Source organism: Lepidochelys kempii, chromosome 2 (genome assembly GCF_965140285.1).
Source record: "Lepidochelys kempii isolate rLepKem1 chromosome 2, rLepKem1.hap1, whole genome shotgun sequence".
NCBI classification, from domain to species: Eukaryota; Metazoa; Chordata; order Testudines; family Cheloniidae; genus Lepidochelys; species Lepidochelys kempii.
The window spans coordinates 50,131,058-50,144,308 of record NC_136381.1 but is presented as its reverse complement, the minus strand read 5'-3'; the positions used below and the strand labels follow the sequence as shown (position 1 = coordinate 50,144,308).

The window sequence follows — 13,251 nt, the reverse complement described above, 5'->3', positions numbered from 1 at the left end:
ATGATAAGCCTCCAATACAGTTTAATTATAGACCTTTTGTTTCCACATTATCATAACTTTCCAAAATGTTCAGGTTTGGGGCAGGATTTTTTCTGTGCTTATTTACTGCTTAAAGGTTAACTTACTAAAAAAGTTAGAACAAAATATCATCTAGCACAAAGGAGTTCATCAGTGTTGATGTAAGGGTGACATTTCCAGTTAATAAAATTCTAGTAGTCTTGCCAACTCTCATGATTTTAATCTCACATTTGGTGTGTTTCCTAAAACTCCAGCTACTGGAGTCATGTGAAGACATGAGGATTTCAGCTGTTTTTTTAAAAAGCCAGTTTCTTGTCTTCAGAGTTGCAGAGAAAAGCTTGAAAATGTGACCTGAGTGCACTCAAAAGGTTAGAAAGCTAGGTAAATAATCCAAACAGCTTTTTTAAAATCGCATGATTTTTAAGCCAACCTTGTGATTTCTGTGTGTTTTGACTCATGATTTTTGAACACTTGTCAGTGATAATACTGTTCAAGCCACATTGCTTTTAGGCAGAGCTATAGCAAAGATGGCTGAAGTGTGAAGCTTGGTGTCAGAGTTCCTTCCCCACTCTGAACTCTAGGGTACAGATGTGGGGACCCGTATGAAAGACCCCCTAAGCTTATTCTTACCAGCTTAGGTTAAAACTTCCCCAAGGTACAAACTTTGCCTTGTCCTTGAACCCTATGCTGCCACCACCAAGCGGGTTAAACAGAGAACAGGGAAAGAGACCACTTGGAGACATCTTCCCCCAAAATACCCCCCCAAGCCCTACACCCCCTTTTCTGGGGAAGGCTTGATAATAATCCTCACCAATTTGTACAGGTGAACACAGACCCAAACCCTTGCAATCTTAAGAAAAATGAAAAATCAATCAGGTTCTTAAAAGAAGAATTTTAATTAAAGAAAAGGTAAAAGAATCACCTCTGGAAAATCAGGATGGAAAATACTTTACAGCGTATTCAGATTCAAAATACAGAGGATTCCCCTCTGGACAAAACCTTAAAGTTACAGAAAACAGGAATAAACCTCCCTCTTAACACATGGAAAATTCACATAAAACAAAAGATAAACTAATCCACCTTGCCTGGTTTACCTATACTGGTTGCAATATTGGAGACTTGGATTAGGATGTGTTGGAGAAGATGGATTTCTGTCTGGCCACTCTCAGTCCCAAGAGAGAACAAACATGTAAACAAAGAGCACAAACAAAAGCCTCCCCCCCCCCCCAGATTTGAAAGTTGGTCCTTTGGGTCAGGTGCCAGCCAGGTTAGCTGAGCTTCTTAACCCTTTACAGGTAACAGGATGTTGCCTCTGGCCAGGAGGAATTTTATAGCACTGCATACAGAAAGGTGGTTACCCTTCCCTTTATATTTATGACACTTGGCGTAAATCTTTCTCATTAAAGACTAGTGTCTTTGCTGAACTTGAAACTGTTGACTGAACAAAGATAACATTTTGAAAATTGCTTTATGGACATACCCAGTAGCAAATTTTTAATGTCTAATGTCTGCTTAGACACAGATACACTGTTCATGCTAAGCATGTTGAATGAACAGCTAGTTAGCCCTGTGTGGAGAGTGTGTGGAGAGTTCCAGATGTAGGCGCGGACTCCGTGGGTGCTCTGGGGTGGGAGCACCCACAGAAAATAAATAGTGGGTGCTCAGCACCCACCAGCCACCCTGGCGATCAGCTGTTCTCCCTCCCCCACCCAGTGCCTCCCACCCACCAGTGATCAGCTGTTCAGAGGCGTGCAGGACGTACTGGGGGAGGAGGAGGAGGAGCAAGGGTTGGGAGAGGTCAGGGGAGGGGGCAGAGCAGGAGTGGGAAGAGGTGGGGTGGGGGTTGAAGGAAGGGGTGGAGTGCAGGTAGGGCTGGGGCAGAACGGGGGTCAAGCACCCGCCGGGAAATCACAGAGTTGGTGCCACAGATTCCAGAGGCTTATGATCACTACTGTTACCCATGGATTGCAGTTTGTAGTCATAGCTTTGGTACACAGGTACCTGATGCCCTGCCATTGGGATTGGGAATTATTCTCCCCTCCCTGCTCTGGTCCCCTGCACAGAGCTGTTTTACTTGAGCTTTGAGTGGAGAGTTGTCCCTTGTTTAATTTGACCCTTTAAATAGTTAAGTCTTTTGTAATGTGATTTTTTTATAATCTGTACATGACCTAAATTGTTCTCATTGTAATCTGACTTTTTTGTGGTATGCCTCTAAAGGAAGTGAGAGGTAAAGTGTATCAAAGGCTAACTGCAATTCCCTAATGTTTGTGCTAGTGACTCAGAGACGATGGGGACGGATATCAAAGAAAAAAAAACCTTAAGAAGAAAACAGTGCTGCCTTGTATTTCATATCCTTTTATTTTATTCCCCTCTATTTTCCCACCTTCATTTTTTTCTTATTTAACATTCCATAATTTATCAAATTAGTCTAAGGGGGTGATCCAAAGCCTTTTGAAATCAATGGCAGTCTTTCAATCAAATTTTATGTGTATCTATTTCCAGAGATTCCATAATCCAAGTATATATGCTATAAAATACTTTATTCCCCCTCCCATATTTTGAAACATTTTGTTCTGATGACTTCCTGCACACCCATCATTCTGAAACAGTTAAAGGAAAAGTGTGCCCATTTTACACACCTTAATAATCTGAAAGTTAAAAAGAACAGCCGTGCTCCTTAGTACAAAAAGACCATGAAATATATTGTATTTGAAAATAGTTTTGAATGCCAATTGCTATCATAATCTTTATTTTCAAATTCATTTCACAGTCTATTCCTACCTACAAATCCTTTTTCTATTTTGGACTTTTAAATCCTGCCTTCCTTTTTTTTAGTTTAGCTCTAATCAGAAACTCAAGTTCAAATACTTGAAAATTTCAGGGAACTGGACTGGCTTTCAATCGTTGGATCTGAACCCTCATGGGAAGAGGGCTTATTATCTTCTGCTCTGATTTGGGTGCCCAGAATTCCATGGGAGCAGCTGATTGCATGACCACACACTATTTTGAGTTCTAGTGAGATTTCCATGCTATTAATATTCAAAACTAACTTTACTACAGCCTCAAACTCAGACCTTAAACTGTAGTTTAAATAGGTCACCACCTTCTCTAACTTTATAGATGAACTATGTAGTAGATGAAAATCCTATATTTTGTCTACACTAATGTGTTCACTGGGTCATAGACCTCAGATCCTCTAGCTTGTGCTATAAATCAAAATGATGTCCCTGGAGAATTCAATAATAATGAAGCCAGTAGGGGTTCTATAGACATTTAATAGGATTTGTGACTGAGAATTTGAATCCCCATCCCTAATTCATAAATTATATTTTATAACAGATGGGTTGGGATGAAGTGAATTTACTTTAGAAAAGAGACACCACCACATTGGAGATATGGGATGAGCCTATCCTCAAATGTAAGTGATTCAGAAAAGCTTCTTTCCCTAGGAAAATGTGTAAGTTTGTTCTTAAGTCCTATTTACTACAATGGAACTTAAGCATGTACTTAAAATTAAGTACTTTCTTGAATAGAGAGAGGTGCAAGAGCTTTGCTTATCTGAAGCCTCTATTTTTATAGTGCCTCAGAAAATCCTCTTTCTTGAGGAGAAAAAGTTAAGTGGGAAAGATCTTGTAGTTATGACAGCTGCTCAGTGCTGCAGTATAACAAACACTAAGGTGCCAGTAACATCCCTGGGGTACCACCACCCAGAGACATGCATGGATGCTTCTGAAGCTAGTTCTGGTGGGTCCCCATAACCAGTAAGACACATGGGTAAATGAAAGGGTATTTTACTTGGACAAGCAGGAAAGGGAAAGGTTGCAAATACCCTAGGTTCAGGAGCTCAAACAGTTCCATTTCAAAGTGAGCAACAATAGTTCTTGTTTGGGTCACTGAGGCAGTGTAGTTGAGGATTAGGGCTCTTCAGGTCTGGTGCCTCTCCAGTCCAGCCTCTATTAAAGTAAAGAGGAGCTTGCAGATTTCCAGGCCAGGATCACTTAGTAGTATGTCTCTCACTTGGGCTCCTCTGCACTGGCTACTGTTGATCCCCCCTAAGTCTCAGACAGATCTGCATCCACCTGTAACATCTGGCAGTCAGAGCTTGTTCCACACGCAGCTTTCTTTATGGTGTTGGGGTTTCCTCTCTACATCTCGCATCTCTGCAGCTTCAGGCTCACCATGGAGCAGCTGCTTCCCTAAAAAAGCCCAGCTGCTTCTTCTTCAGGGTTCTTTTTTCTGCCTGGCCACTGGCCAGGGGAAAGGGAAGTGCTGGGGGTGGAGACTGATGGCAGTTGTAGTTCCCTGCTTAACATATTCATCACAATCTTATCTTTGCTAAATGAAATAAAAAACAATAACACAAACAACATTGAAACACTGTTGCAAATATATCTATTAGTCTAGCTGTCATGCCTACAAAAACAACTTAACCGTTAGGCTGCTGGTGCTCTGGTACCTCTGCATATCACGTTGACCAATATTGTCTAATTGTTTCCTTATACTCCCCCATCCATCTCTTGTCTTTTGTCTTATTCTTAGATGGTAAGCTCCTTGGGATAGGGTCCGTCTGCTTGTTCTGTTTTTGTACAGCTCCTAGCACCGTGGGGTCCTGGACTATGAATGGGGCTTCTAGACGTTATAGTAATATAAATAAATAATAGAGTAAAAGCTTACTAAAAACATATGTAGTTTTCAGTAGCTGGTTTTAAAAGACTTGGGTAAGCTCCTTAATTTCCTGACAGGTCTCCATTGCTGTCAGTTTCTCCTTTAGGTATTGTGGCTGGTCCTAAAAAATTCCAAATGTTCATTGTTGACAGTGACCCTAGATATTGTGAGGAAAATACAATAGAGCAGCAGGATACAGGGCTCTGTTCTAATGTCAGAGCCACATAAGTGTAGAACTGAAAGTACCCGTCACTAAAAGCTGCAGTCACATTTCCATTCAGTTGTTTTCTCCTGCACATAATGTTCTGAAACAGTTAAATGAGATTAATAGTTTCACAGTATAGCAATGACTTGTATTCAGTTGCTTAGATTAGTTGTTCTTTCTATCTCTGATAGATCTATCAAAGGTGAATAATGATGAACCTCAGTTGGGCCTCTCAGATGTACACATGAAAGGGACTCTCCAGGGGGGTATGAGGTACCCATGAGGGGAGTGCATTAGCTAGAGGTGGATGGCAGTGGGAGCACTATACATGTTCTGCTGCCTCATTGCCTTGTCAACACTCTTCATGTAGTGAAACCCTCCAGCCCCTTTGAGTGGTATTAAGGGGCTGCAGTAGACAGAGGCTTCCCTTGCAGTGTAGCTACAGTGGAGAGCCCTGGCCCAATGTGTTCAGGATATGAATGTGCATACATATTCACAAAGCCAGGTACTGGATTCTGCATACGAATTTCTGAGTTCGCTGACAGATATGTAAAAATCACCTTCTCGGCAGACAGCCCTTTATTGACTTTGCATCTCAGTAGGCTTTGGCACTTTTTAAAAAATCTTGTTACTACGTGTAAACTATTGTGTGAGTGAAATAGGCCCCAAACACCAGTATGTTTCAGCATGTCTTTAATATAGGACCATTCTGTCTGACTGTGGGATCATCTGTTGCCCTCTGTCCTGTCACAGCAATTACAATTGGCAGAATTGGAATGGCTGGCTATCCCACATCAGAAGTACATACCAGGGTACATCCTGGACAGCAATGGGGCAAGTTGCAGGACTTTTTGTGGGCATGTTGTGAAACAGTGGTTTATTTTTTGGAGACATGTTCAGAGCTTCATTATCCTCCTCACACAGGAGGAATGGAGAATTTGAACAGGTGGGTGAACCACAGGCCTACTTTTCTCTTGTTGGCACAGAACAGTGAAAGTCCCTTCCTTCCCCCACAGGCTGCTGGAGGAGCAGAAGAGAGGAGCAGAGATATTGTGGGAGTGGGAGCTTGGGAGAAGCATGACAGTGGTAGGAGCAGAAGCTGAAGATTCAGGGAGGAGAAAAGGATGAATGGGGACACAGGCAGGTGCTGCTTATTTTGCCGGAGAAGGTTGGAACAGGGATGAGAAGAGGCACATGAGTGACTAGTTCTCTTGCTCCCCTCCTATTGAATTGAAGAACAAGCAGGCTGTGACTAACTGTAGTGCAGTGTGTATCTGGAGATGAGTAGGGTGCATATATCACAGGACTTAGTGTGTACCATCAAGGTAAATCAGGGAAAGAGAATCTGAGAACACTGAGAAAGGAAGGAGGAAAAAAAGGAAACATGGAAAGTAGAGAGTAGATGGCTTGGAGGATGGGAAGCCTAAACAACACCCACAAAAAAGAATGATTTATTCCCTTACAAATGTGAGGTGTCCATATTTAGTGAATGTTAGAGAACTCGGGACACCAAAGAAACAAGTTCCACTCCAATAGTCAGCAATCCACTTTGTCCCTACTTCATGTGAGTGTTGAGACTTTTAGTCCATTGTTTGAAAAGTGCTTCAAAATCCTTTAATGGAATGTGCTATGTGAGTACAAAGTATTATTCTTACTATGTGTTTCTGGAGCCATGTCACCCCTACATGATGTTTGCATATTTTTTGTTTTGTGATGGATTTATCCATAATTCTACATGTTTTGTCCTTAATTCAAGTTTTCCCTCAGAAGACAATGAATTAATAACAGCTATTTCGGTTATAGTTCAATGTGCTCATTTTTAAGGATTGTTTATGCACAAACTATGACTTAGTTTATCAGTACTTTTGTAAATTATCATGCATCACCCCATATTATCACTTTTTCTGTAGTGCCATAGCCCCTTTTTATTTAAGTTTCCTGTGGATTGATATGTAACATACTCTTGCAAAATTCCAGAAATTAAACCCTGGACTATATTGTAACTTCTGACCAAATTGAAAGCAAAGGCAGGAGGTCATCTCCAGCAAAGCCACTGGGAGAAAGGGCAGAGGTATTGGTTTTGTGGTTATCTCTTCTCAGCAAAAGTAACAACAAAAATTATCTGAAATTCAAATAATAACATGGTTAATTTTTCTTTGGCAACATCAAATGTTTGATGTTTCACTGATATTATAGCCTGCCTGCCTTATGTGAGGCACATTAGTGGTGAATGCTGCTTATTTTTCCCAGTGACTTTTCAAATGATCATTTTCTTTGGTCTCTTATGGAATACCAGCAGTATTCCAACCCATTACATTTCTCACCAATCAACTCACCTTTTGCTTGTGTTCAATAGCCTGATTCTCCAACTCTGAAAGTTATTTCACACTCTTTTTCTTTGCTTCTAATTCAACATTCATTGTGTATAATTGCAGAGTAGAGACACGATTACACTCCAAAGAATTACAATCAAACTTGGCTTGTTAGTGTATAAAGCTCTGGTTGTTAATCACAATCATTTAAATAGTAACTAACCCTCACTAAAACACAGATGGCATGTTGTTATCATTTAGAGCTACCCAGATAAGACACTGTTGCTGTATCCCAAAGAGGGCTTTGCTGTTATGTTTTTCAGTACTGCTTCTCTTCTGTAACACTGAATAATATCTTGTTGGGTGTGATTGCCTCTCAGACACTTAGGGTAAACATAGGAATATTGTACAGCTGTAGTATCTCATTCACATAAAAATGCATATTTTTTCACTGGAAATGAAAAGAGTATAACCACTCACTCCAGACAAAAAAAGAAATAATTTACAGAAGAACAATTGAGACCACTTCCTGTTTACATTGATTAAGATCACTAAAAAAGTATGTTACAAATATGTGCATATTTGACTCTACAAAGCCTTTTTCAAGCTTGATTGATAATGAGAGTTTGAAAAGGTCCCACATCCTCATGCTGAGATACAGGACCTTTGAGAATGCTAAGGTCTGGTGAGTTTCAGTATGCCATAAAATAAGTAGCTGCCTGTTGTCTTTTTCAATGCTACTGACCTAAATAAAACCCAGCTACTGTACATCAAGCACTAGAGCAAATCATAGCATCAGTGTCAAGCCGTTAAGCAAGGATGTTTAATAAGAATGATGAAATACATGATACAGCACTACGATCCACTTCGGAACATCCTGCCTTACTTCAAAAGCATATTGTGGCAAGGATATAAACTGTGTGAATGTAGAAAGGATGAATTGTTACAGTGAAAAGGAAGAGGGATCTTTTGAGAGGCCATGTAGTTCAGTAGTGGCATGAGCAAGAACATCCTGGCCATGTCACTGATTTGCTCTGTGGCCTTGGACAGGTTGCTTAGTCTCTGTGCCATGGCTTTCCCGTCTGTAAAATGGAGATAAAAATGCTTGCTTCCCTTATGCACAAAATGTTGCGACAGGATGAATTAATGTTTTTAAAAATGTAACACAATTCTCAAGAGGGTGTTGTTAATTAGGGACCAAATTGCACCTGGCCTTTCAAGACCGTGCATTTGGAGGAGAATGTAAGGGTCTGGCCCATCTGCACTCTATGTGCTTCCCAAAGCACGAAGGCTGTGCCCTCCATACTTCTCTGAGGATGCTCAGAATCCTACAGGGGAAGGAAAGGGTAACCAAGGTAGGACTGGATCAAGGAAGTAGTATGCTGTACCCCATAACAGTGAAATGGCTTCTGATGCTTCCCTTGAGTTGGTGCATTTCCACACTGCTCCCAATGCCAGGGTAAGCCTCAATCTGAACCTCAAATTGGTACCATCATCACAAGTAGGTCTGGGAAAGGTGTAGCTAGTGTTAGGCACAAAGGCCTCTCTAACCATGTATGAGAAGGCATTTTCTTTCTCTCATTGTAATCTGGCAGTTTTGTTTATCACATTTTCCTTTGTCTGGGAATAGGAGAAATTTTCTCCCTCTGAATTAAACATCTGTAATTCTAGCATTTTACTGCTAACAAGTATCAAAGGCACATATCATTCTATAACCTGCTTAATCCTCACTATCGGGGAATTAAAGTTCTGGACTATTTTCTGACCTTTTAACAATATGGGTTTGTACAATCAAATGCTTTGAAATTGAATTTATGCAAACGGCAGCAAGTATAATGTGAAATGTTCATATGCAAATTAAATTAATTTGTTGCTTTCGTTAATCGACCTCCTTTAGATTAATTTTCAAACTTTACATGTTTGTTTAATCTTAGTACCTTCTGTTTTATTCATGAAATGTTGCTCTCCTGTGCTTTGAAATGGCCTCTGTCTATTCCAGCATTTTCAATAAGAGATTTTCCATCCTACATTTTTAATAAGGTTTCTTATATATGTGTTTGTTTTAAAACAAAAATCATGTCTTTTGGGTGTTCATTAACCGAATATTGCAAAGCATGTCTATTTAGGGAAATCTCATCAATTCCAGAGGAGGTCACCAAATGTCATTCCAATAAAAATAAAATTTGCATGCAGTGCTTCATTTGCAAGCAATGCTTGTTTGTCTTCTCTGGCATTTATTACAGTGATCAAGCAGCTGAAATAATCTGCATATTATGCAAACTAGTCCATTCCCCAGGAAACTTTGTGGGCTTTTTAAAAATATATTAAGCAAAAAAGATTAATGCAAAGGTCTGATGTCAGGCAGAATGAAACAGAATTGGATCTTGTCACAAGAAATTCTTGTTGCTGTCATTATAGGTGACTAACCTATTTCAGGCAATTAAATGTTCTGATACATCAAGGGGTGTATCAGTAAAATATGCTTTATTGTGAGTGACTTAAGCAGAATGAAGGATGACTTTACTTGGTTCCTGGCTAATTGGATTATTGTCCACTCTACCAGTGTAACCACAAGGTTCAGTAATAGAACTGGAGCTTAAAAAAAATGCTGGTTATGTAGTGAAATGAGCTTTTAGCTAAAGAGAATTTCAGTGTGGAAATTCTAGCTCAGCTGGGAACTGAATATTAAAAGTACATATAGCTTTCCTACCTCAACAGTGTCATGCTACTGATTGTAAAAGGTCATTTTGTTGTTTGCTGCAAATGGTCAAAATCCTTGTGCTTCATAGAATAATAGAATCATAGAATATCAGGGTTGGAAGGGACCCCAGAAGGTCATCTAGTCCAACCCCCTGCTCGAAGCAGGACCAATTCCCAGTTAAATCATCCCAGCCAGGGCTTTGTCAAGCCTGACCTTAAAAACCTCTAAGGAAGGAGATTCTACCACCTCCCTAGGTAACGCATTCCAGTGTTTCACCACCCTCTTAGTGAAAAAGGTTTTCCTAATATCCAATCTAAACCTCCCCCACTGCAACTTGAGACCATTACTCCTCGTTCTGTCATCTGCTACCATTGAGAACAGTCTAGAGCCATCCTCTTTGGAACCCCCTTTCAGGAAGTTGAAAGCAGCTCTCAAATCCCCCCTCATTCTTCTCTTCTGCAGGCTAAACAATCCCAGCTCCCTCAGCCTCTCCTCATAACTCATGTGTTCCAGTCCCCTAATCATTTTTGTTGCCCTTCGCTGGACTCTCTCCAATTTATCCACATCCTTCTTGAAGTGTAGGGCCCAAAACTGGACACGTACTCCAGATGAGGCCTCACCAATGTCGAATAGAGGGGAACGATCACGTCCCTCGATCTGCTCGCTATGCCCCTACTTATACATCCCAAAATGCCATTGGCCTTCTTGGCAACAAGGGCACACTGCTGACTCATATCCAGCTTCTCGTCCACTGTCACCCCTAGGTCCTTTTCCGCAGAACTGCTGCCTAGCCATTCGGTCCCTAGTCTGTAGCTGTGCATTGGGTTCTTCCGTCCTAAGTGCAGGACCCTGCACTTATCCTTATTGAACCTCATCAGATTCCTTTTGGCCCAATCCTCCAATTTGTCTAGGTCCTTCTGTATCCTATCCCTCCCCTCCAGCGTATCTACCACTCCTCCCAGTTTAGTATCATCCGCAAATTTGCTGAGAGTGCAATCCACACCATCCTCCAGATCATTTATGAAGATATTGAACAAAACCAGCCCCAGGACCGACCTTTGGGGCACTCCACTTGATACCGGCTGCCAACTAGACATGGAGCCATTGATCACTACCCATTGAGCCCGACAATCTAGCCAGCTTTCTACCCACCTTATAGTGCATTCATCCAGCCCATACTTCCTTAACTTGCTGACAAGAATACTGTGGGAGACCGTGTCAAAAGCTTTGCTAAAGTCAAGAAACAATACATCCACTGCTTTCCCTTCATCCACAGAACCAGTAATCTCATCATAAAAGGCGATTAGATTAGTCAGGCATGACCTTCCCTTGGTGAATCCATGCTGGCTGTTCCTGATCACTTTCCTCTCATACAAGTGCTTCAGGATTGATTCTTTGAGGACCTGCTCCATGATTTTTCCAGGGACTGAGGTGAGGCTGACTGGCCTGTAGTTCCCAGGATCCTCCTTCTTCCCTTTTTTAAAGATTGGCACTACATTAGCCTTTTTCCAGTCATCCGGGACTTCCCCGGTTCGCCACGAGTTTTCAAAGATAATGGCCAATGGCTCTGCAATCACAGCCGCCAATTCCTTCAGCACTCTCGGATGCAACTCGTCCGGCCCCATGGACTTGTGTACGTCCAGCTTTTCTAAATAGTCCCTAACCACCTCTATCTCCACAGAGGGCTGGCCATCTACTCCCCATTTTGTGATGCCCAGCGCAGCAGTCTGGGAGCTGACCTTGTTAGTGAAAACAGAGGCAAAAAAAGCATTGAGTACATTAGCTTTTTCCACATCCTCTGTCACTAGGTTGCCTCCCTCATTCAGTAAGGGGCCCACACATTCCTTGGCTTTCTTCTTGTTGCCAACATACCTGACGAAAACCTTCTTGTTACTCTTGACATCTCTGGCTAGCTGCAGCTCCAGGTGCGATTTGGCCCTCCTGATATCATTCCTACATGCCCGAGCAATATTTTTATACTCTTCCCTGGTCATATGTCCAACCTTCCACTTCTTGTAAGCTTCTTTTTTATGTTTAAGATCCGCTAGGATTTCACCATTAAGCCAAGCTGGTCGCCTGCCATATTTACTATTCTTTCGACTCATTGGGATGGTTTGTCCCTGTAACCTCAACAGGGATTCCTTGAAATACAGCCAGCTCTCCTGGACTCCTTTCCCCTTCAAGTTAGTCCCCCAGGGGATCCTGGCCATCCGTTCCCTGAGGGAGTCGAAGTCTGCTTTCCTGAAGTCCAGGGTCCGTATCCTGCTGCTTACCTTTCTTCCCTGCGTCAGGATCCTGAACTCAACCAACTCATGGTCACTGCCTCCCAGATTCCCATCCACTTTTGCTTCCCCCACTAATTCTACCCGGTTTGTGAGCAGCAGGTCAAGAAAAGCACCCCCCCTAGTTGGCTCCTCTAGCACTTGCGCCAGGAAATTGTCCCCTACGCTTTCCAAAAACTTCCTGGATTGTCTATGCACCGCCGTATTGCTCTCTCAGCAGATATCAGGAAAATTAAAGTCACCCATGAGAATCAGGGCATGCGATCTAGTAGCTTCCGTGAGCTGCCGGAAGAAAGCCTCATCTACCTCATCCCCCTGGTCCGGTGGTCTATAGCAGACTCCCACCACTACATCACTCTTCCATAATATCTATAAAGAAAGCCTTTTCCACCTTGATACTTGGTATTTTATTTTGGGGGAAGGGAATAAAGAAATAATAATTGTACTTATTAAAATGCTTTAATTTGTTACAAACTGTAGTTTTCTGGTAAATAAGTAAAATATTGCTACCAAATTACATTTTGGTATGTGCATTTTTAGCTAGTAGAAGGCATTACAGTAAAATTCTCAAAGGCCAGCCTGCCTTTGTTTTAGTGTGAAATCAGCCACGTGTACTTGTAATTTTGCACTCAAACATGTGGAAGCTCAATAGGAAGTTTACATCTGTAATGTTATAAGGGAGCAGTTACATTGCAGCAACCTTGAATTCCAGGAGACTGTTACTAAATAAAAATATGTGAAATCGTTGTAACGAATGGCAGGTTTCAGAGTAACAGCTGTGTTAGTCTGTATTCGCAAAAAGAAAAGGAGTGTTTGTGGCACCTTAGAGACTAACCAATTTATCTGAGCATAAGCTTTCGTGAGCTACAGCTCACTTCATCGGATGCATACTGTGGAAAGTGTAGAAGATCTTTTTATATACACACAAAGCATGAAAAAATACCTCCTCCCACCCCACTCTCCTGCTGGTAATAGCTTATCTAAAGTGACCACTCTCCTTACAATGTGTATGATAATCAAGGTGGGCCATTTCCAGCACAAATCCAGGGTTTAACAAGAATGTCTGGG

The 13,251-nt window shown here is 41.6% G+C and overlaps 1 protein-coding gene across 18 annotated transcripts in view; it reads left to right on the top strand.

Moving 5' to 3' along the window:
• The window catches only part of RALYL (RALY RNA binding protein like), a 614,199-nt gene that overhangs the window by 226,583 nt on the left and 374,365 nt on the right, over positions 1-13,251 (top strand). The window contains exon 1 of one of the 18 annotated variants that reach the window (XM_073330703.2): positions 3,361-3,436. The exons of the other annotated variants lie outside the window; for them this stretch is intronic. The gene's annotated coding sequence lies outside the window, so the exon portion shown is untranslated. Of the gene's footprint in view, positions 1-3,360; positions 3,437-13,251 lie in introns of those variants that run through there. 18 annotated transcript variants of the gene reach the window in all.